Source organism: Fukomys damarensis, unplaced genomic scaffold (assembly GCF_012274545.1).
Source record: "Fukomys damarensis isolate Sample0158 unplaced genomic scaffold, DMR_v1.0_HiC HiC_scaffold_30, whole genome shotgun sequence".
NCBI classification, from domain to species: Eukaryota; Metazoa; Chordata; class Mammalia; order Rodentia; family Bathyergidae; genus Fukomys; species Fukomys damarensis.
This window is the reverse complement of record NW_022900942.1, coordinates 8,500,618-8,523,774: the sequence shown is the minus strand read 5'-3', so window position 1 is coordinate 8,523,774 and position 23,157 is coordinate 8,500,618. Positions and strand designations below refer to the sequence as shown.

The following is a 23,157-nucleotide window of genomic DNA, read 5'->3' as shown; positions in this document are numbered from 1 at the left end:
GAAACACGATGAAAGATAAGTTAGGGCTGATCAGGTGGGCAGGACCAAGCAGAGCGGGGATGAGTGAAGCTGGAGGCACTAGGGTGGATGGCAGTGGCCTTAAATTTCATAGCAAGCAGAGGGCAGATGGTGGTCTGCCCCAGGTCTGGTGTGCACAGTTGCCCATGATGATGAGGTCCATGGGCATGGAAAGCACTCTGGGCTGGGCAGTTCCTGTCCCTGAGTGCACACCTGCAGCTCGGGCCTTTGATCTGACTCAGGCCATGGCTTCAGCTTTGGAGGAGTTGCAGAATGATCTAGAAGAGGTAAAGGTGTTGGAAAGGGCCACAAGGAAGAGAGTAGGTAATGCCCTGACAGCTGGGAAAAGAAAAATATAAGAAAATGAAAAAATGGAAACAAAGTTTTTGTAAACAGTGAGGGGAGGAGTGGGTGAAGGGAGGAGTAAGGGGAAAAAATGAGAACCAAGACCTATAATGTAAAGGTACAAGATCCCAATGATGAATGTAACTCTACTGTATACCTAAAAAGTACCAATAAACTCAATGAGAAAAAAAAAAAGAAATAGAAATAAAGAATAAAGTGCAACAAAAATCACAAAAGATACCAGAATTTCTTGACAATGAAAAACCAGCTGCTGTGGTTGCTCCCATCACAACAGGATATATGCTAAAAATCAGTAATTATGGATAGGATCAGTCAATAAGCTTATGAAAATCTGCATTACCTTAACTGGAGTTCATCAAGTTCCTGCTGAGACGGCACAGGTGCATTTCAGAGAGGTCGTCATTTGATCTCTTGGTAAAAAATCTAAATGGGAAGAGTTACTTTATGATAGTGAAACCCCTCTCAGTGGAAGGCAGTTCAAAACAATCAAGACCGATTTAGTTCTTATGTAGAAAGAAAGAAGAAAACATGCAATGGGAGTACTTGACTCAGGTTGAAGAAGAATATAAAGAAAAAGAAAAGCCATCCTATGATGGTGAAACAGATCCTAGTGAGGGATTAATGAATGTTCTAAAGAAAACTTATGAAGATGGAGATCATGATATGAAGCGAACCATTAATAAAGCCTGGGTGGAATCCAGAGAGAAGCAAGCCAAAGGAGACACAGAATTTTGAGACTTTTAAGTCCTTCTGAGAACTATTATATGGAAATACTGATATTTCTAATAAGGGAATGTTAATGAGCTACCCATATAAATTTGACAGATAACTACAAAGCCTTCAAAGTAAAGTCAATAAATTCTCCATTTCTCTTTGGAGGATTTATTTAAATAAGATATGCATATTAAAAATTTCCTCCAAAAGTGGTTTCATTATACTAATGTAAGAATAAGACTGAATTTATATACAAAATTCAAAATTGTGCCTGTGCTTCAAATTTGCTGTAGAGCAGATGATCCCCTATTACCCAATTGAGCAGTACATATACCAGGGATTACCATGCACTATGCACTAATAAACCAATTGCATACATTTCTGTAGATTTGTTTATGAGAATAGAATATTGAAGATACACTCCTAAGTGAAATAAATAAGGCACACATGTGTAAATATCAAACAGTTCCTCTGGTGTGAATAATCTGCAATAATACAGAAGATCCTAATAAGATTACTGGCATTAAGAAATGGGAAGAAAGTAGCTAAAGGTGTAGGGAAGGTGGGATGGGCAGGGGAAGGGTAAAAAGGGAAAAGAAAAAAATGTGAGACAATGAAAAGATGGAAATAAAGTGGTTGTAAATGGGGAGGGGAGGAGGGGGTAAAGGGAGGGCAGGGACAAGGTGAAAAAATGAGAACCAAGACTTGTCATGTAGAGGTACAAGATCCCAACAATGAATATAACTGTACTGTATCCTAATAAACTCAATTAAAGCTGAAAAAAATAAAGAATAGGCAAGCATCTTCATACAGTAGCAGTAAGTACTACCACGGATCAGATACTAACCATAAAGCAAAAATAATTAATTTCAAAATCCATCTATTCCTTTGTTCAATAAAGTTGGATTTTTATGTAACAGAAGAAAAAGAAAGATAAGCTAGAGTTCTGGTGATGTAACCTTGGGGTTCATTTGCTGAAGTCATGGTGATGGAGCTACTCCATGTGGAGATTAGTCCTACAATGTACAGCTTGGTATTTGCCACACAGTAGTGAGCCTCCTCTACTCAACCTGCCCACACATGCGCTGATATATTACAAATGGTTTTCATATTTATTCTAGAGACAGACAACTTTCTACTGAAGTTATGAGCACAGGATAATACACTATTCAAGAGGTTGCCAGAGTGGCATCTCTGGCTCAATTGAATGGTAAATGTTGCCAAAAGAGTTGGCCTACTGTGGCCAGTGCAAGAAATATAAAGAAAAATAGTAATCATCAGGGTGGGGCATGGTAGCAGTAGAGGAAAAATAGAAAAACACATAGATCTCATACAGATATAGTATAAGTCTATCATGTGACAAACTTATTAGGAAAAATCCTCTATTCCTCTTGAGTCATTTCTGATATTTGGAGAAATTTGTTTTCTTTTCCCTGGGTTCCTAAATGGAGCTTTTCTTCTTCCCCTCTACGTTGCGCTCCAATCTTCCCATTCTGTTACTAGGCCTGAGGTGCATTGGTTTATAGACATCATGAGGGTCATGTTCCTAGGGGCTTTATTTTCAGTCTTATTGAAACTATATCCCATTTGGCCTCATTTCTGATTAGTTCCACAAAAACAATTCAATACTTTTTTTTTTTTTTGTAAACCAAGATTGATTTATTCGCTTCAAATGTATGGCCCTAAATTGAACAAAGCCATGTCTGTCTTATTCTACTTCAAATGGCAGTGGAGTTCCCTGGAGGCCCTGGAGTTCCCAGAGCTCAGAGAGCTTGCTGTGGTTCCTCCTCAGATTCCTTCAGTGCAATGGAGAACAAAGGTCCAACAGAGTCTCAGTGGGAGGAGACAGGCATTATCCCTGTTGATGCCTAACCTGCTCCTTCTAAAGAGAGTGGCCTTTAGGAAGCAGCAAATGTAAATCATCAAAGTTTTGCAATCCAAACTCATTGGTGTTTTAGGGAGCTTACATGGGTAACAACATAAAGGGTGCTTTACTAGAACCAAAACAGACACAAGTTGGAATGATCTGGGTGTGATACTTTGTACACTATTTTTTGTTTCCTCCCCCTTTTTTTTTTCAATCTAACTATTGTTCTTTACTTTTGCAAACCATTCCTCCCCTTTCTCCCTTTTCTCTGGCCTCTGTTTTAATCCACCAAAAAGCATCGCCTGATTTTATGGAGAGTTAAAGCCATGGAACACAGAAGTAGATACCCATCACTGGGTTAACAGCTCCTATTTTAAGCAGTTTCTGAGAAATTTGTCCAAGCTAGGAGTTGTGGCTTTGGTAATAGGTAGAAATCTTAATGCCAGATCTGAAAATTAAAATTATGTGTGAAAGTTGGATTCTTTTATTTTCTTTCTTATTCTTTTTTTTCCCTCATCTTTCCTTTTATTTTTTAGGATTTTTTTTTTTACCTTTAATGGTAATTTAAAACCTTTTCATTGGAAATTATAGCTAAATTGCTTCATGAATATTCTCATGTCAAATAAAGTATAATAAAGCTCCTACTTGATTTTAATATAAACTTCAAAACAATAAAGCCTAAACAGACAATGAAATAATTTTAAAGTATCCAGATGGCGTTGAAGATAATAAGGACATAGCCAGAACCATGTTATGGTTAGTCTGTGTCTGGCTGACATCAATGAAGTTTCATTTTCTATCTTCTAAAAGTGGCTGTTTTTTCCTAATGGGGTTATCTTCATCGGTATCCAATGTAGAAAGCATATACTCATTGATCTACACACCTGGCTCATTATTTGCAAGTGGAATTAGCATCAATTTCTCACATGCTCTCCATTGGTGCACTCATGGGACTGGGCCTGCATTGAGTTGGTGATTCAGTCTTAGGGTTCCCTACAACAGTGACTAGGAGAAGCATGGAAGACATACTGTTTCTCTTCCTTTTTAGCAATAATCTGCACTGTTTACTCTGAATTGGAACAGGAACAATAATATCCATTTGGAAACAATTGTTCTAAATAGTCAAGATGGCAAATGTAACACAAAGTTGGAAAGGGAATGACCTTTGCAGTCGGAGAGAGGTAGATCTGTATATTTTTTCTTCATCAATTCTCTATATAACTTGAGGATACTAACTTTCTGCTCTTCATACAATGAGGTTAGTGATGCTGTTTTGGTGAGGCTCATTTAAGGTCCATTAATACTACATAAAAAGACTACATCTGCTAATGAACTTTTGGTTCTAAGGACCAAACCTCTGACACACTCGCCTTAGAAGAACAGGGAGGATTTATTTTTGCTGGCTGGCTCCAAGGCAGGAACATCATAAAGGAAGGTTGTAGTGGAGCAAAACTGTTTACTTCATGGAGGCCTGGGGAGCAGTGTGAAAGGGAAAGAGTTAGAAAGAAAATGGCCAGGGACCAGCTATACACCCCAAGCTCAGGCATCCACTGCCCCACCCAGGCACACCCAGAAGTGTATTTTACCAACTCCCTAGGAAGCTTCTATTAAGTTGAAAAGCTCACCCATCACAACACACAGAAAGAACCGTATGCTTTGACATATGGGAGAGGAACTGAAAGCTGGTGGGAAGGAGGAAATTAAATTTAAAAAGGGAGATTGGGAAGTGCTGGGTACATGTGCCAAGTCCCTGGAGAAATGTGAGAATCATGTGCTATAAACACATAATATAGATGTGTCCAAGAGATTCAGGGATGGTGAGGGAGGAGAGGGGAGAGGAGGAGGTAAAACAAGAATGAAGAAATGTTATGTACATGCATTAACTCCCCAAGATGAATGGAATTATTATATTGTAGGAACATATAACAAGAAAAAAAAGCTTTAAAAAGGGTTTTGTAAGTGCCCTTGCAAAAGTGTGCAGTTTGCTAAATTTGCTGAAATGACATGGGCTCCCTCTTTTCTGGAAGGAAAGTGAATGTTTATAAAATTATGTAAAGAAGCACTTGGCTTTGGCATGATAGAAAATTTTGCCAGATCTAACAGTAAAAACTACAAGATTCTTAGTTATATTTGAATTTCAGAAAAGCAATATTTTAGTATTAATTATATCCTGTGCCACATTTGGGATGTATTTATGCTAAAAGATTATCCATTGTGTAACTGAAATGCAATCTAGCTGGGTGTTCTATGTGTTCTATGGCAAACCTAATGGAGGATTTTATTGAAAAGCTATTTCTTTCCTTTTCTTAGACTATTCTGCAATTTTTTTCTTTTCTTAGCACTGTGCTGTTTGGTGGGCCTTGCTACAGCCACATGCTGGATCAATTGACAGCACAAAGTTTGTTACTTGGACCTTCCTTGTCTGTCATTTGTAGTGAGGATAAAGATATTACCTATGACACAAGATGTATATTGTTATGCTTAGGTGAGTTCATGAATGTAAAGGGCTTGGAAATGAGCCTTACTTTTAAAACATGCTCAAAATGTTTACTACCACATTGCTTCTGTTCCACTGTGTTTGCTTTTTCCATTTTTAAAATGCTTAAAACTTGAGAGTATCTCCTAGTAGATGAGAATTTGCAGTCACTGTTGGCCTGGTGGTAGTTGTGATATAAGTGCATGCCCAGACCTGATTTTGTCATCACTTAGATTGAGTTGTATGGATTAGTTTGAAAAAGGGCTCTGCTTCTTAGAAGACTCCACAGGCATAGCAGGAACAGTCAGAGGAATGCAAAGGTGAAATCTCTCTCATAGAAGGAAATTCTTTAGGGCTCAGGAAAGAATGCAAAATGGTAGGCTCTAGTGGAGAAATGTCCCTGGGAACATGAATAAGGCATCTCATTTCTTGGAGCATTTTCACAAAAATATAGTGAACTGTTAAAAGTAACTTGGCTTAAGGCAGAGAGACTTCATGGTTAGTCCTGGTGGATGTCTAGCCACAGAGATATGCCACTTTGATGGTATAGCCAGCCAACCATTTATAGGTCTTTAGCCTGGATGCAGCTTAAGAACTTTCTTTTAAAATATAAATGAAATGTACTTTTAAACCAATGTATAAAAACATAAAACTGTAAAATTTATGGGGTACAATGTGATGTTTCAATATTTATCCAGTGCAATGTTTAAATCAGGTTAAATTTATTCATCTCCTCCAACAGTGATCACATCTTTATGGTGAAAACCCTCAAGATCCTTTCTTCCTAACTTTTTGAAATATATAGCACTATATCCCTCCAACTGGTACCATTAATCTTGCAACAGTATGTGGAAATATTGCTCTGAGAATCTATGGCAGTTTGGAAATGTAGATAAGGTATTTTTTGTTTTCATCCTACAGTATTTCTTTTGCTGATGTTTCCTGTGCTCAGGGGATTGATTCTCCATTCAACCCACTTCCTCAAACACTCCTACTGGAGGTGAGGGTCTGTGTTCAGCAAACTGATACAGAAGTCAGGAAGAGAGAAGTATGACTGCCAGGTGGCCCTCATCCTCTGGAGCAAGGTCACAGACATTCCCTAGGGCCAGAGGTTACTGTTTTGCTTTAGGCTCTCTGCCCTCTGTGGTCTTTGCTGCTGCTTCTCACCTCTGTGGTCAGACATTACACTATAAGGACAGCCATTAGGAGCACTTATCTGATATAAAGAGCTTTATTCAAGGACATTGGATTTTGAACTCATTATTTTTATTTTCTAAAAATATTATTATTTTTTAATTCATTAGAAATAAGAATCCAACCTTAGCTCTCTTAACTTATGAAACCAGGTGCTTCGTGGGATTTTGCCTACAGTCCATTGTTTACCGACTCCTACTCTAGGAGGACAAGAGAAGCAAGAAAACAAGCCAAGAGGTAAATGATTAGGTGCAGACAGGGGTTTAAACCAGAGAGGGAAGGCTCTATGGGGACAAAGCAGCTGAGGCTTCAGAGGTAAGAACTTTCTAGTATGCACATCGCAGGGACATAGTTCACAGCAAAGGAAACAGCTTATGCCCAGAGCCTAGGCCCAGAAGGATGCAAGATAAGAAGACCAGTGTTACTGGAAAAGACTGTTGCAGAGAAGAAAATGAAGCTCAAACAGGGAAGGGAAGGGTGTACAGAGATCAAGGCTGGTGAAGGAAGAGAAGCAAACATAATCAGTCTTCCTTTGTCAGCTAAGTCATCATGTTGACTTTAGCTGTGCAATTTAATTAATTTCTCTTTGTAAATACTTTCCCCAGAGTTACTAATAAAAGAAACATGCCTGTGTGTGTGTGTGTGTGTGTGTGTGTGTGTGTGTGTGTGTGTGTGTGTGTGTGTGTGTGTGTGTGTGTGTGTGTGTGTGTGTGTGTGTGTGTGTGTGTGTGTGTGTGTGTGTGTGTGTGTGTGTGTGTGTGTGTGTGTTTATGTATGTATGTTTGTGTAGGAAAGAAATAATTTCTTTTGGGGGCCAGGTGGGTGCTTTTCTGGAGTTTTTGTAGATGAGACTTTAGAAAAGAAATGAGACCCAGAAGAACTTAAAAGTTTTTATAGTTTACCCAGCTGCAAAAGTGAGCTCATCTAATTCAGAATGCCTTAGCTATTTCTTCAATTGCCAAGAGAAGTGAAAAAGAAATAAATGGGTATAATGGAACTAATATTTTCCGATGTTCATGAGAAAAATGTAAGAACAAAACGATGCATTTGATGTGAAAATGGAATAAGAATGAGTTAATTTTATTTCTTTTAAAAATTTATTTTTTATTTATAGTTTTTAAAGAATCTGAGATGATTCTTTAGAATCATAGAAGGAAATGTCTCACACAGACATTTTTAATTTATACATTGTACTTTTAGAAAATTATGGTGTGTGTTTATTTACATGGGCATGTCCTTGAAAATCCCAAAGTGTCAGTTAAAAAAGAAAAAAAAAAGGGAAAAATTGTAACTTTAAAATTGCACTTTAAAAAATTGCAGCTTACATTTTTTTCCTTCGAAGTTACTCTCTCCTAAATTTCTAACTTGTACAAACTCAATAGATTGGGCTTGTGTGTTTTCCTCGAAAAAGGACCCCTCCCTTATAATGGGACTCTTGTATTCCACCTATAACTTGAGCCCACTCCTTTCAACCTTAACTATAGGTTCACAAATACCTTAGGTCTCCACCCTCGAGACCATCTAGAACCCTCAGCCTCAGACATAATGTTTCTCATTCGATGAGTGCCTGCATTCCCTACTGGCTGTATACTTTTATTTTCTACCAAATGCATCTTTTCTGTGCCTCTTACTAGCATGTCCTGGATACTTCTTTCTATGATAGGAGTCAGTGAACTTATTGGATGGGTGGGGTGAATTGAGGTTTTTGTCTCCTCTTTGGGGATCTCTTTAGACATAATGACCCGTGAAGAGGCATGCTGTGACCTGTGAGCATCAGCATGTGTGTAACTTCCAGTTCCAGCTCTTTTAGCAAGAATGACTCAAAAAACAGTTTCATTTCACCATCACCCAACAACAAATGGCCATGGGCAGAGATCCCTGGCTGATAACTACTTGAAGAAATAGAAGTACTCTCTGGTGCAATCCTAAAACCACACTAAATGGAGAAAATTGGAAGTAAAACTATTACACAGATAGATTACTGTTGCTGCAATGGGACCTAAACCACACTTCACACACAGCCACACATACACTCACAGGGTGAAATCGTGGCAGCTCTGAGATACCCAGGGTAACTGTGAAGGCTGAGTCTGACTATGCTTTGAAACTGCACAGTTCACAATGCCCGACAGCAACACAATGTGACAAAGAAGGCCAACTCACATGTGAAGGGCTACACAGATCAAATCCCTTCTTACAGTGCAGAAGACTTTAAGGGCCATTTGCTTGGCATTATCTCTGTTAACATCTTACAGGCCATAAGAGGCAGAAAATGTGTATTGAAAAATATGAGCTGCAGGGTATTTCAGCAAATGGTGCCAGAGAGATTGGGCATCCATAGTACCCATCCAAATCCTTTATTTAATCATTTTACATAGAAAATTAATATGGATTATAGAAAAATTGCTCAGACTTGAGAACAAGAATAAAGATATATCAGGAAAAGTTGGTTAAAACTGAATGAAGTTCCAAAGTTTTAAAATTTATTAGAAAAAGAATGAAAAGCTTTCCTGTGAGGAAAATCAAAAGCCAAGACATATGAAAAGGGGGAAAATAATTTGCCAACCACGTTGCTTACAAAGAATCCAGAATATATAAAGCACCCTCAGAATTCAACAGCAACAACAAAAAGAGCAAACAATTCAATTAGAAATGGACAGAAGACATGAAGGAACATTTTATAAAAGAGGATATAAGGAAGACAAGCAAGTAAATGACAAGACTTGTAAAACCATTAGCTGTTAGGGAAATGTAAATTGAAATCAAGATAGATAAAGTAGTGATTAATTATTGCATAAAGTTTTATTATGTGTCCAACAGCAAATACCATCCAAGACAAACTTATATCCTTAACAAATAATGTATTCAAGTTTATCATTTATTAAAAACTAAGCACCATGGGCAGTGGATTTAGCTCAGTGGTTCCACTGCCTACCTCACAAGGGCAAGGACCCGAGTTTGATCCCCGCACGGGGAGCCATGCATGCGTACTAAATCTGCTTCCGGCCTTGCTCTCCAGGGTTAGCACTAAATTAATTCTTTATGTTACAGTGTCATCATTTTTCTTTATAATTCTGTTATATGCAAAGGCATAACCAATACAATTCTTAGTGCCTCATTCTAAGGACATCTGACAAACATAGAATTAACCTTTATATATGTGGCTGGCTATATAAAACTTTCCAAAAATATATTACATATCAGGTCAGCTAACATCAGCATTAAAAGAAGTGTATCTGCACAAACAATATACCAGGCAAGAATTTTCTCCAAATCCTGATTAATTGTAATTTTAATCCAATAATAAGCTAAAAGTATAAGCTAAACATGTATATCTCTTTATTCCTTCACATCTATTATTTGCTATAGCTTATTAACTGTTCAATAGTTACTATTTAAATGAATAATATATACGTACTTTTATGATATTCAAAACATCAATCCACTTGGAAATTTCTGGCTCTATATTTCTAAGAGTGACATGAAATTGTAGATAGTATCAAGAACTAGGTCTTAGAAAAGGAAACTTGTATTTTCATTAAAACCACCAATTTCTTTACTGAAATCTGAGTCAACCTATTGATTTTGTAAGAGTTAGAAATGTAGGAGTGAGTGACTTGGAAGGAAACAATGTAAGCTGCAATTTTTTTAAAGTGCAATTTTCAAGTTACAATTTTTCTCATCTCTTTTCACCTATATTTGTTGCTTCTATTCTATCTAGCTGTGGGCTTAGTACCACCAGGTTGGACTGCATCAGACAGCATCTTGGGTTCCTTAAATAGTACTAACAAGGTCCCAAAGGCCAAACATGAACAAAGCTTGGCACGGGAGGTTTTTGTGGCACAGAGCGAGGGTATCTCAAGCTGGTCCTTCCTGTGCAGGTGTTCCTCACTTCGGCGCCTCCTGTGTGCAGGTTCTCATTGTGTTCCCTCCCTTTCACTCTGTCGGCCTGACATAAAACACTTGCCTCTTTCACTTTCATCAGCCATGTTATGTTTTTAATAGGCAAACAAAAGCATGATTTTGAAGCATCAAATAAACTTCATATGTCCAGAATTTGCTAAGAAAAAGCTGTTTATCTTTTTGTGTTTTTTCCTTCTCTTCTTTCATCTAGTGAAATAATAGAGCAGGGAGAAAGGAAGCTGTAGTCACAGTCTTTGTGGTTAGTGTTTTGTTTACTCTTGTGCTTTTCTGATTATCTGCTCTCCTTAGTGGCTGATTTTCAAATTGCTCCCAGTCCCACATCAGTGCATGAGAGATTAACAAGACTGGCTTTTTCATGCATTGAAAATTAACATGATATCAATCCAGTCCTCCTGGAGCTCTTAGTTTAATAGGGGCTGTGAATGTATAAACAAGTCCAATGAGATATTTACAGATTCTGGAATAGAAATTTTAACATGGTATGATAGGGATCTGAAGTTGGAAATAGTCCATTTAATAGAGGGACAGGAAACTTCTGAAGCCTTGGTTATCAGATTCACAGATATGACCAATGTGTGAAAAGGGTGAGACACATAGAGATGTACAAATAACTTCTGTGCAGTGGGAGCAAAGTGAAGCATGGGGCCTTAGAAGAAGGCAAGATTCAGATGACTGGCCTGGTGGGGTAGGATGAAGACTGTAGAATTAATTCTATAGATAACTGGGTTTAGTGAAAGGTTTTAAGCAGGAAAGCGATGCCATTATATTTGTGTTCAGTAGTGGGAACATAGCAAAGGGTTTTGAAGAGGGAAGGTATGCAACCATTCCATCCTGCTGAGTGCAAGGGAGCTGGTGCTGAACAGATGTAAACAATGTCCAGTCAGGTGATGAAGGCATATATAAGGCTGCAAGAGTTAAAGAATCCTAAAACAGAGATTTTCCCCTAAAACATTAGCATTCTGCATGGCTATAGAGTAGCTTGTTCAAAATTAGAAACTACATTTCACCAATCAGCTTTATAAAATTGAAATACTAGTTTGAGCACTGGTGACTGGACTTGTTTGGAGCTATTTTCTAAAGAGTATGAAGTGTGATCAAATTGTACACAGTTTAAAGTTAAAATATTATTACAGTACATGACACACTGCCAATAATTCTCTTCAAAATACTTCCCCCTGCTTTGAACATACCTCATCATTCTTAGCATGTACTGAAGCAATTCTGGAAGTCTTACTTCATGGATGTATTTAATGTGCTTTTGTGGCCGTCTCAGTATTCTGACTTGATTCAAATGAAAACACTGTGTTAATCCCTGAAGCTGGCACTATGCTACTTCTCCAAAGGCAAAATGATCACAAAAAGTAAACTTCCTGAATCAATTCATGATCTTAAGGCAGCAATGATAATACAGCTAAAGGAACTCAAATGTCCCACAACAGTTTCCCCACCTGCCATCTTCATCAGTCCCCTTATTCAGACCCCTTTCCTTGCATCTTAGCCAGGCTTACAACTTGCTGTTCACAAGCTAGTTATGCAGAAGTGGATTATTCCCATATTTGGGGTAAGTGATCTGACAAATGTCATGGCTGTTTCTCCCTTGATGGCTTCACACTAATTAAGGCTGTGGAGACAGAATGGAGCTGGAAGGACTCTTTGCAGTATGCACAAGATGGGAAGCCATGCTGAAAGGTTTCACTTTGTCATGAGTTGTGCCTGCAGGGGCATGTACCTGCAATTCTTGGTCATAGAGTATCATTAACCTTTTAACCTTTAAATCTAGAGGTCTTCTATTTAGTTTTTGTATTGTTTAATCTGTATTTCCAGTACAGTAGCCTAGTTAACTTGTCATTTCTTAGCCAGAATTATTTATTAACCTCTTAAGATGCCCCATCTTACTCCTCCATTCTCCTCTTCACTTTGCACCAAGCATGCAATGTTCTTCTAAGAGCATTGAGTTTTAGGGCATCATTACATTGGGAATGTCTCTGAGCTTTGTGTAATAGGTAATATAGCCCTAGACTGATGTTTTCCCTAGATTTCTATGATTTTTCACAGGTTTATATTGTATGAGTGTGCATGTGTATAGATGCATGCACATGTACACAGACATAACTCATATACATAATGCAGCATGAACTGCATAATGCATAATGGAGTGTCTGATACAAGTCAGACAACACTGTCACCCACAAGTACATGAGTGAAAAATTGAAAAGGTACAAGTACATTAACAATTTCAAAATTCATAGGCCATTAAAAATAAGACTAATGGTGAATTGTTTAGAGTATTGAATTCAGAGTAATTTATTAAGCAGCTTTACACTTGTAAGTGCAAATTCCAAATATGACTTACTTATGTTCATTTTGTCATTCAGTCATTTGTACATTTATCTGAAAAAATGCTCAAGAACCATCTCAGAGGATTTAAGCTCTTCCTTTGCTCCATTTAAAGTGCGATTTAATTCAGACCTACATAGGGTATCCATGTCATGGATACTCTCTATAGGTAGTTGTCAGTATGAATATATTACAGATATGTTGTGTTTAGTTAAAATGCTCTGAAATGAATAACTAGGACATGACCTCCTGTTGACTGGCTTGGGGCAAAGCCAATTCAGGCAGTGATTATTTTGATCTCTAATCTTTATCAACCTTAAATAACTGCAGTGAGAGATATGCAAATAAAAGAGGAGCTGGGTAGAACACCTGATTTGGTATAAAGTCACTAATATAAGTAACAGAGACCCTATTCCTACTGATCGTTAAATAGGTTCAGTTAGCCATGGCCACTTTGTTAGTAGTAAGACATAATGCTCAAAAGTGTGGATACAGAAAAAAAAATTAATGAAGAACAGCTAGAAAATAAGACCAGCAAAATGTGGATAGGCATTCATGTTTCACACAAGGCCACACTCATACATTAAATATTCACTACTGTCACTTCAAGAAAATGAATGTTAATAATTTTGAGACTGAGACATTAATTATAACAATTGTTCCTTAATAGAAAAGACAGTCAAATAAGCGATAATTTTGGAAAAATTTCAATTGTCAATTTGGGAGAAGAATAATTTTGGTTATTGAAATAAGCATCATATTATTTTTCTACTGCTCCAAAAACTACAGCTAAAATGACACATTTTTATCAATTACAGTTTTGCAGTTCTGAGGTCTGGTTGGTATTGTTTATAGGTGCTCTGGGGAAGAATCTACTCACTCAGGATGTTGGCTGAGTTCACTTCCATGTTCATATAAGAGTGAAGTCTTTCTTTTTTCTTTGATGATTGTTGGCTAAGGACTGCCTTTAAATTGCAAGAGGCAAAATTTTACTTTCTGTGTTTTCTAAAATCTTTTATTTTCTAGTTGTTGGATTTGTTTTCTGTCTTCAATTTTCAACTGTTCTCAAGATGCTATCTGAATGTTCTTTGGAGTGGTGCAAAGGAAAACGGTTAGGAAGGCATACTGGTGAAAACCTGGACATGTCAGCTGGCAGCCTTCATGAGTTACCCAAAAAGATTGGAACTATACAACTTTACTCTGGTTATGGTTCATGATCTATTATAGTTAAACCTAGAATACCTCTCAAACAGTCTCATATGCTCAGAGATGTGGCTTTGGAAGGTGATTGGATCATGGAGATATAATACTCATCAGTGAATTTATCCACTAATGAGTTCAGTAGCTGAATGTGTTATTGGCAAGGGGGATTACAGACTGAAATGGAAGGGTAAATCTTCCCTGGCTCCTCTCTTCTTTCTGTGTTTCCTGGCCCCTATAAAGTGGGAAGCTTTCCTCCATAGCATGTCCTCCACCATGTCATTTCTGAGTTTGATCCTGCCGAAGACAGAATGAACCTTTGGAAACTGTGAGCAAGAATAAACCTCTCCTCTATTAAGTTGTGGGTGTCAAATACTATGTGTCAGTGATGAAAGTAACTAAGATAGATGTAGCAGAGAAGTGGGGTTATTGCCATGACTATTCCTGGCTACTTGTTCAGATGTCCTTGTAAATGGTTCATGGAATGAAGTTTGAGAAGGTTTGGAGATACCAAGTAGAGAAGCTGTAGGATGTTATATGCCAAGATTATTGGAAGATTCTGGTTGGAACTTAGAAGACCAGAATGTTGATAGAAATGCACATGGTAAAGGCCAGGCTCATGAGGTTTCAGTTGAAAATAAGGACTTCATTGTCATTTGGACACAAGGCCATGTAAGTTATACTCTGGCAGAAAATTTGTCTATATTTTGCCTGAGAATTTGCGGGAGACTGAGATTAAGAGTGGTGTATTAATTAATCTGGCTGAGGAAATTTGAAGGCAGCCCAAAATTCAGGCTGTAGCATAAGTACTGCCATGCGCTTTTAGTAAGATCTATAGTTACAAATTCCCTATGATGAATGATGTCATTATGTGTATCTAAAATGTACCAATAAAATAAAGCCACTTGTGCCCCTCCCCCAAAAAGATCTATAGTGAGGATCAGGTGCAAAAAGCCCTTTAAAGTTTGAAGTTTCAATAGAAGGGAAGCACCTACAAAGTTGGGGCAAAGGAGAGTCTGGTTGCTGAAAAGATTAGCATTAAAAAGAAGACAAGTATTTGTTTCAGGATAATAGGAAAGATGGCTTGAAGAGAGCTCAGGAATCAGCAAGATCCCACCACTCATAGGCTCATGGGTATAAAAATGTAAAACTTTCAATTGAAAAAAAAAGTCCCTGGGATTTTTTTTTTTTCCACAAAGCTCAGTCATCTAGGCACCCAGAGGCCTCTGCAGCCATGATTCAAGGGGTCTGGCCTGCACAAGATTGTGGCAGATGTTACCATCGTTCATGTGGTGCTTTTTTTACAGGCATGCAGAATGCAAGAGTTGTGAAGTCAGGGAAGCTTCTACCCAAAATAAGGTTTGGGAGGTGAAGTAGTATTCCTCTGATCCGGCCACACACAAAGCAGTGAAGTTGAAGTTGAAAGTGCAGAGGTGACCCCAGCTATTTGAAAAGCCAAGAATGTCGAATGCATACTGAGGAAAGTCACAGGCAGTGAGAAGAGTCACCTAAAACAGAGGCCAGTAATGTAAGCGCAGAAGTGTCTGAGCGTTTTGGAACTCACATCTCATCACAACTTGCTCCAGGTGCAGGACATAAAGGTACAGGATTTAACGTTTGCTTTGCTAATTTAGGTCTTGCTTTGGTCTATTCATTTCCATCCCTCTATCTCTCCCATTTGTAATGGGAATGTTTACCCTGTGTCAATATGTCAGCAGTGTTTTGCTTTCTTTTTGATTTTTATAGAGGCTCAAGATAAGAGTGCTTTCAGTGTCAGAAAAACTTCAGATTTGGCTTTTTCAACACTGTCAGAACTGTTATTAGTGAATTTTAGAGAAGAACTAAATGAATTTTGCATAAAGAGATGCACATAAGTCTTTTGGGACACCAGGGTCAGAATGTACTGTGTGGATCTTGAACGTTCACCCAAATTTTCATATGCTCAGAGGTGAAACTTTTGAAAGGTGATAGGATCACAGGGGTGCTTCTGTTATCAGTGGATTCATCCACCAATGAATTTAGTAGCTCTTATGGGTTTTGTAGATATGTCTTCAAAGGTTTGTGGGCTTTGGGAGGTGACTGGATCATGGGTGTTTGGTACTCACTACTGAATTAGTCCACTGATGGCTTTATAGCTGGGTGTGATGTTGGACAGTGAAGCCTAGTAGGGAGAGGTGAGTCACTGTGCATGTGACTGGAAGGGTGTGTGTCACTCCTCCCTTGCTCCTTCCCTGTTTCCGACTTACAAGCCATGAGCTCTTTCTCCTCTGCCACACCCCTTTGCCAGGCTGCTTTGTCTGTTACCAGCTGACTTGAACTGAAGCCTTCACAAAGTGTGAACATGTGGATGTTAGGTTATTTTGTCCCACCAGTGAGAAAGTAACTAAGACAGTAGCTAAGTGTAGATATGACTTAGAAGGATGTCTCTCTCTCCCTGCCTCCTCCTGTCTCTTTCTGCTTTCTGGCTGTCATGACATCCATATCTTTTCTCTTTGGCAGACCCTGCCATCATGTACTTTCTGTGTTTGGGCCTGCCAACCATGAACTGAAACTTCTGAAACTGTGAGGCAAAATAACCCTGTCTTCTATGAAGCTGTAGGTGTCAGGTATGGTGTCTTGGAGATGAAGAAAGTGACTAAGACAAAATTTCACAGAAAAACCTTCCAATTTCTTTCTTGCATTGGCTCAGCCTGACAATTAGTGTGAGGCAAGGAGGTCACATGGTTCTAGTCCTCCATTCCTCAGTTGCTTTGCTTTTTATTTTCTAGTTGCTCTTTCTATTTTTAATGTCACTTTGCCTTCTTCATAGTCTGAAGCTGAAGGATTTCTGATTGAATCCATGCAGAAACTTCATTTATCTCTGTAGGGTCAGGTGTAACTGTTCCTAGCAGGAGGACCCTTTCCAGTGCTTGGCTTTGCTGGTGCCTGTTGGGGCACAGTGCTTCTCACTGTTTCTGAAGCATGCTGGCTTCACCCTCTTGGCTCAGCTCACCCTTTTATTATTCTCCTATCAACTTTCTCATTTTATAATTTTGGTACAGGGCCACTATGTCGCCTTGTGTCATTGAATATAGCATTTATTCTTTTGCTCCTCATTCAGTTCTTATTTAGGAGTGAAAGAAAAGATGAGAATGCCTTTTACTTCATCATCTTGAATCCCAAAATTCACCATCATCTTGTAGATGAAGAACCTGGTATTCAGAGAGATTCAATAACTTCCGTATGGTCTCTTTTCTGCCTTTCAATTTGGAAAATGCTTATTGGATCTGGATTTTCAGTATGATGTTCCATGTAAACTTACCTGTTCCCTTCAGTTAGGTTCATTTAGCTGTTGGCTTTCAGTGGAGGAAGCTAAACATATGGTGGCTGAAGTGACCACTAGACAGCGTCAAACTCAACTCAAAATGTCACAGGTTTGTCAATATTAGAGAGGCAAATATTACCCTTCCTTCATTCCAGAGTCATTATTAAGCTCAAATACAGTTCTGCTTATAAGACACATATGAAAACGTCATATGGATTTTCTTTTCTTTTTTTAAAAAATTGAGACAGGGTCTCACTATGTAGTTGAGACTGACCTGGAACTCACTGTGTAGCTCAGGCTGGTCTTGAACTCACAGTGGTCCTCCTGCCTCAGGCTCCAGAGTTCTGGGATTACAGGCATGAGCCATAGCGCCCAGCTATGTGGATTTTCTTAAGTACACAGACTCTGAAATACTTTGGTATTTCTGGAAGAAGTTCTCACAGAACCCAAATAAAGTTTTCTTTTGGTGAGATTACTGGGTTCTGATGGTGGCATTGCCTCTGTTTGTCTTTTCTCTTTGCCTCAATTTCCCCAAGGGCTCAGCACCTGGCACTGGACCTTGGACCCTGACCTCTAACTCAGTGTGGTGTCAACAGACATGCTGAATGGCTCCTTAATGGCAAGAAACCATTCCCTAGCTCTGCATGAAAATTTCATTCAATTAATACCAAAAATGCTTATCACTCACATCCCAAAACTGAATCTAAAGACAAAGGGTAGCTCTGAGCCACAGTCTCTTCAGCAAAGGACACAAGACCTGAAGTCACTTTCATCTCTGGATCTGCCATGCCCAGGACAGTCCTGCCTATGGCAAGTACTAACTTTAGTAAAGAAAGTGTTGGAACATGTATCTTTACTTCTGGTTCATGGAGATCAGGGGTCAAGAAGGTGGAGTAATTAGTAACTGCAGGATTAAACTCACTATTCCACTTATTTAAGTCAGGAGCCAATAGTGTGACAGAAATGATTACCAAGTGAATGGCAGGTGAGATGTTTTGGGTAGTAGTAGTGTAGCTCTTATAACAAATTGATGGGTATAAGACTCTAACCATGCTTGAATTTGTCATACGTGATCTATCTTCCACCAAAACACTACTGAACTATTCCACCAATTAGAAAATGAAGGATAGTTTGAGCGTGGCCAGCTACAGAGGTAGTCAGAGGGTGACCTTCGAGTGGACTTCTTTTCATAATTTGGTGTCATCTTTTGCTGAAATGACAAATTAGTAATTTGCATTGAGCACCCAAGAAATTCCATTTTCATCCTTTTTCACCTAAAACAAATAACCGTAGTCAGTAAATATTACCAGGGACTTTTAGCAGGATATTTAAAAAGATGCTATGTCTGTTTAAATTTGTCAAGAGCTGTTCTTTCTGCTCAGGAGGAATCCATTTAACTTTAAAATTTATGAGTCTAAGTAATAAGTTTCCTGAAAAACACACAAAAAGTGTCACAAAAGAAGTATAATGTTGAATTCAAGAGCATTAAAATTACTCTATGTGCTTCCTAATGGTTAATGTCCCAGATCTTACTAAAATGAACACATCACTGGAGAGGAGAAGTAGAGAAGATCATCTGGTGCCACTCTGAAACTCATTATTGTTTTCACAGGAAACTACATTGCAGAATTAGCAGGTGATTCAAATTCATGACTTGTTTTATGGTTTTCCTTCTTGGAAGAACAATGATTTACTTTGGAACTGGTAATCACTTCCAAGCTTTCAATAATCTCCCATATGGAAAAAATGGACTTCATTAATTTAAAAACCAGAAAAATTTAAGTAAAAATAAAAATTTACATAAAATAAAAATTAAAATAAAATGAAATTTAAATAAAATAAAATTTAAATAAAATGCTGTCATTTCCCCCATTAATATTGAGTTAACATCCTTTTGAGAAAAACAGAGGCTTATCCTTTTGATTAATGTTACAAAGATTTAGTCAGTAGAGAAATCCATGGATTTTACTGTAGTTGAAGCAGTAAATTCTCTGTCAATTCTGTCATGATATGTTTACACTGTCATCTGTTCTCTTGTAGTCTTTGAGGAGAAAAAAAGATATTCCATATGGCTGAGTATCATCTCTGAGAATCCTTAAAAACTATGTGTTTTGCTGATATCTGTCAGACTACACCAGATGTAGTAATTGTGCTTGTGTTCCTGACTTGTGCTATCTGGCAAACTTTGGACAAAAAGTGCACATGACTACGTTTTGAGAAAGCAAGGCATATGACAAGCTGTTCGTGGGATAAATATATGCAGAGTGGCCACGTGGCCAATACAGATGATCTAAGCTTCAGTGAAGTTCAGGTTCAAACAAAGAGCCATCTGCCAAAAGAGCCGCAGAAAGCATCTTAGCTGAGCAGTGTGGCACTTTCACTTATATTCCACTAGGAAATATTTATTTTGTGGCCTCCATGAGCAAAACAGTTTACTGAATAGAGAAAATATGCTAGGTGCGGTGGCACACACTTATAATTCCAGCTACTGAGGAGGCTGAGGCCGGAGAATGGCAAGATTGAGGTTAGACTGGGTACTTAAGGAAAACCTACTCTTAAAATAAAAAAATAAAAAAAGGGGTTGTTGCTCGGTAGTATAGTAGGTTCAATCCTCAGTATTTGAAAGCAAATAAACAAACAAGCAAAAAAATAGAACTGTACTTACAAATGCTTAGATTTGCTGGGGAGGGGGCTGTTGACAGGCAAATAAACCACCAGTTAAAGAACAGTGGTTCACAAAGGTCACAGTAGAAATATGAGACATGGAACATGGTATATATCCAAGTTTAGTGAAATATTGGGGGAATTTGCCCAGCTTTGTGGTTAGACTCTGTTTAGAGGTTACTTGAAAGATGGAAGGGGGAAGCATCCAGGCAGAGGGAATACTCTGTCCAGATGAGCAGTATGAAGGAGCGTGAGGCATTTGGTGGTGCACTTGGTGTCAGCAGGAGACAGAATTTTGGTGTGGTTGGCTGATAGGACTCTGGCTGTGTAAAATAAGGACCCATAATTTGAAAAGTCACTCAATGGTTTTAGGATGAGCAGTAGCCTCTCCCAACATTTGTCTTTTAGAAAGCTGTTTGAAAAGTCATGCAGAAAGAACATGATAGGCACAGTAGGACAGAGCAGGGATGGAATCTCTGCTGCTTAGACCTGGGACCCCAGCTGAGAACTGCATAGTCTGGGGCTGACTGGACCCCCTGGCCTAGAGTCAGCTGTGGAATGGTTCACTCATTTCTGGATGTTGATCACGATTCTCCTTTGTGACCTTCCCATGACTTCTCCATGGGCCTGCACATCCTCAAAGTGTGATAGCTGGCTTCTAAGGGAAAATTTCCCAAGTGTTAGGCCAGCAGAAGACATAGTCTTCTAATCTAACCTGGGCCACAATGCAGCGTCCTTCAGCTGCACTCTGCCTTGCAATGGAGGCAGCAGGAAGAGGAAGAATATAGCCTCTACCTCTTTATGAGAAAGAGGCAGACACCGGAGAAGTCAATGAGAGAGACCACAAAAATGATTTCATTCATCCTGGGAAATGTAGTACTACTACAGCTGCAATTGAAAAACAGTACTATAGATATCATTCTGGAAGCTTGCAGCCATCTTTGAAAAATACAATTTTCTATAAAAGTTGCAATACAAGGAAAGTTGTATTGTAAGCAAGAGGGAAGGTGGTAGGAGAGGTTGAATCCAGTCAGAACTCTTGAAAGAATGCATCTAGGAGTCACTGGGCATGGTGGCGCATGCCTGTAATCCCAGCCCTTGGGAGGCTGAGTCAAGAGGATCACTGTGAGTTCTAGATCAGCCTGGGCTACACAGTGAGTTCTAGGTCAGTCTCAACTCCATAGTCAGACCCTGTCAAAACTAAAAACAAAACAAAACAAAACAAAAAATTGCATCTAGGAGGGAAAGAACAGAGGCAGAGAGTGAAAGGTAGTGATGCAAGAGAGAAGTAAGTGTGACTTGCAGCAAGACAAAAGCAAAATGGGCTAGTTCTAGAGAGAGAGCCTCAGGAAAGCTGGGCTCATTTTAAAGGCCAGCGAAGTATCTGACATGAACTCTCACATTAGTAAGGCATCAAATGAGTGGAGAGGGAGAAAAACCACAGTGGCTCTGGCTCAGGAAAGTGGAGCAAAGAGCGAGAATCCATAGCCCTGGGAGTCCAGTGGAGTGATCTGGAGCGCTCTAGATACTCATGTGTGAAACTCATCACAAAGGTCAGAGCTGGCAATCATGATCTGGGAAAATGAGGTGAATGTTAAAAGGTGAACGGAGTCAGCCAAGTGGATGAAGAAAGGTGACTGTTACTCCAGAGAGAGGAAACTGAGCAAAAATCACAGAGGCAGGGACCAGAGGATCAATGCTGTATGCATCTGGATGATTAGATTAAAAAGCAACATATGGGCTTGAGGCTGAAGGGGTCAACCATCTCTGATAATAGATTTGCAAACTCAGTGTGAAATTGTCTGTTATTGGCTTAATATTATTAATGTCATTCAATCCAGCAAGTGCAAAAGCTGTGAGCACTGAAAGCAGAGTGACAAGAAGCTTGAGAGTTGGCAATGGGAAGACAGGGTGATTAGGGTGATAAGAACACAGTGAGCAGTGCTCAGGATTTTATGACATATTTCAGGAAGTAGGGCTAGTTTAGGAAGATCCAGGATGAGTTTTGAAGCAGGGGGAAGGTTCTGGCCTGTTCAGGAGAAAATGATCCATGAAAGGTGAGAGTTCAGCGCTAGGATTTGAGGAGGGTTTGGGAAAGTTCAAAGGAACGTGGAGCCACTGAAGCTGGCAAAAGTGGTCGTGGAGACTCCAGCTAACCCAGAAAGGCTCTCAACACTTCCATCTGTGCAGATGTATCTGGGGGTGTGTGTACACCCTTGCCTATTCACTTTGAAGTTATGAGTCATTAGCATTCCAGATGCTTCTGGGATCTGTTCATAGGAACAGAATTTTGTAGCACTGATTCATCTCCCGAGGTCTGTATACTTATGGAACCAGTACCCTAAATTTTGTAATTACGTATTTCCCAGTACAGTTCAACTGTGCTACGTTATAATCAGTTCTTGTATTTTATGTATACCCTATTTAACAAGCAGATTAATATTTAAACATCTGTTTAAGCTATTTCCTCCAGTTCATTGAATTTTCTTTGCAAATTAAATATTAGGCTCCTGCTTAGTGAATATTTATACAATGCCAGAGAACATATCTTTTGACACCCAATTAAATTTTGTAAGTATCTTATTAGTAAAAACTTATTATAAAATGGATGTCTTTCATTTGTTCTGGATTACAGCTTTTTATTTAAATAAGTACACATTATTTAAATGTTAAAAACAAAGCAACCAAAGCTGCAAAGTTAAGCAATCAAATGGACCATTTCTTGTCTGACTAAAACATCATGTGAAGATCACTTATATCATTCCAGTTTAGGGGTAACAGTCCTTTGAAAGTGAAACATGTCTGCTGTCTTATTTCTCCTACAGGGTTGGCAATGAGACTACATTGAACATTTCAGAATTAACGCCCATTTAATTTGCTATTTTAGGATTGCTTAACTTCAGCTCTGAAGTAATTAATAAGATTAATGTGATGTTATGATCGATAAAGATAAGCAATTGCTTTACTGTAGTAATTTCTTTCATTTTCTGGTAATTAACCTTTCTTAAATGATCTGAAATGTAAAAGTTTAGAAGAGAAAAATTAAAAGATATTTCTATCATTTTGACTCTTTAATAAGAGTTTCATAAGCTT

The 23,157-nt window shown here is 38.6% G+C and overlaps 1 pseudogene; it reads left to right on the top strand.

Moving 5' to 3' along the window:
* Window positions 1-230: 230 nt before the first annotated feature.
* On the top strand, window positions 231-1,137 carry LOC104849250 (annotated as a pseudogene).
* Window positions 1,138-23,157: the final 22,020 nt, after the last annotated feature.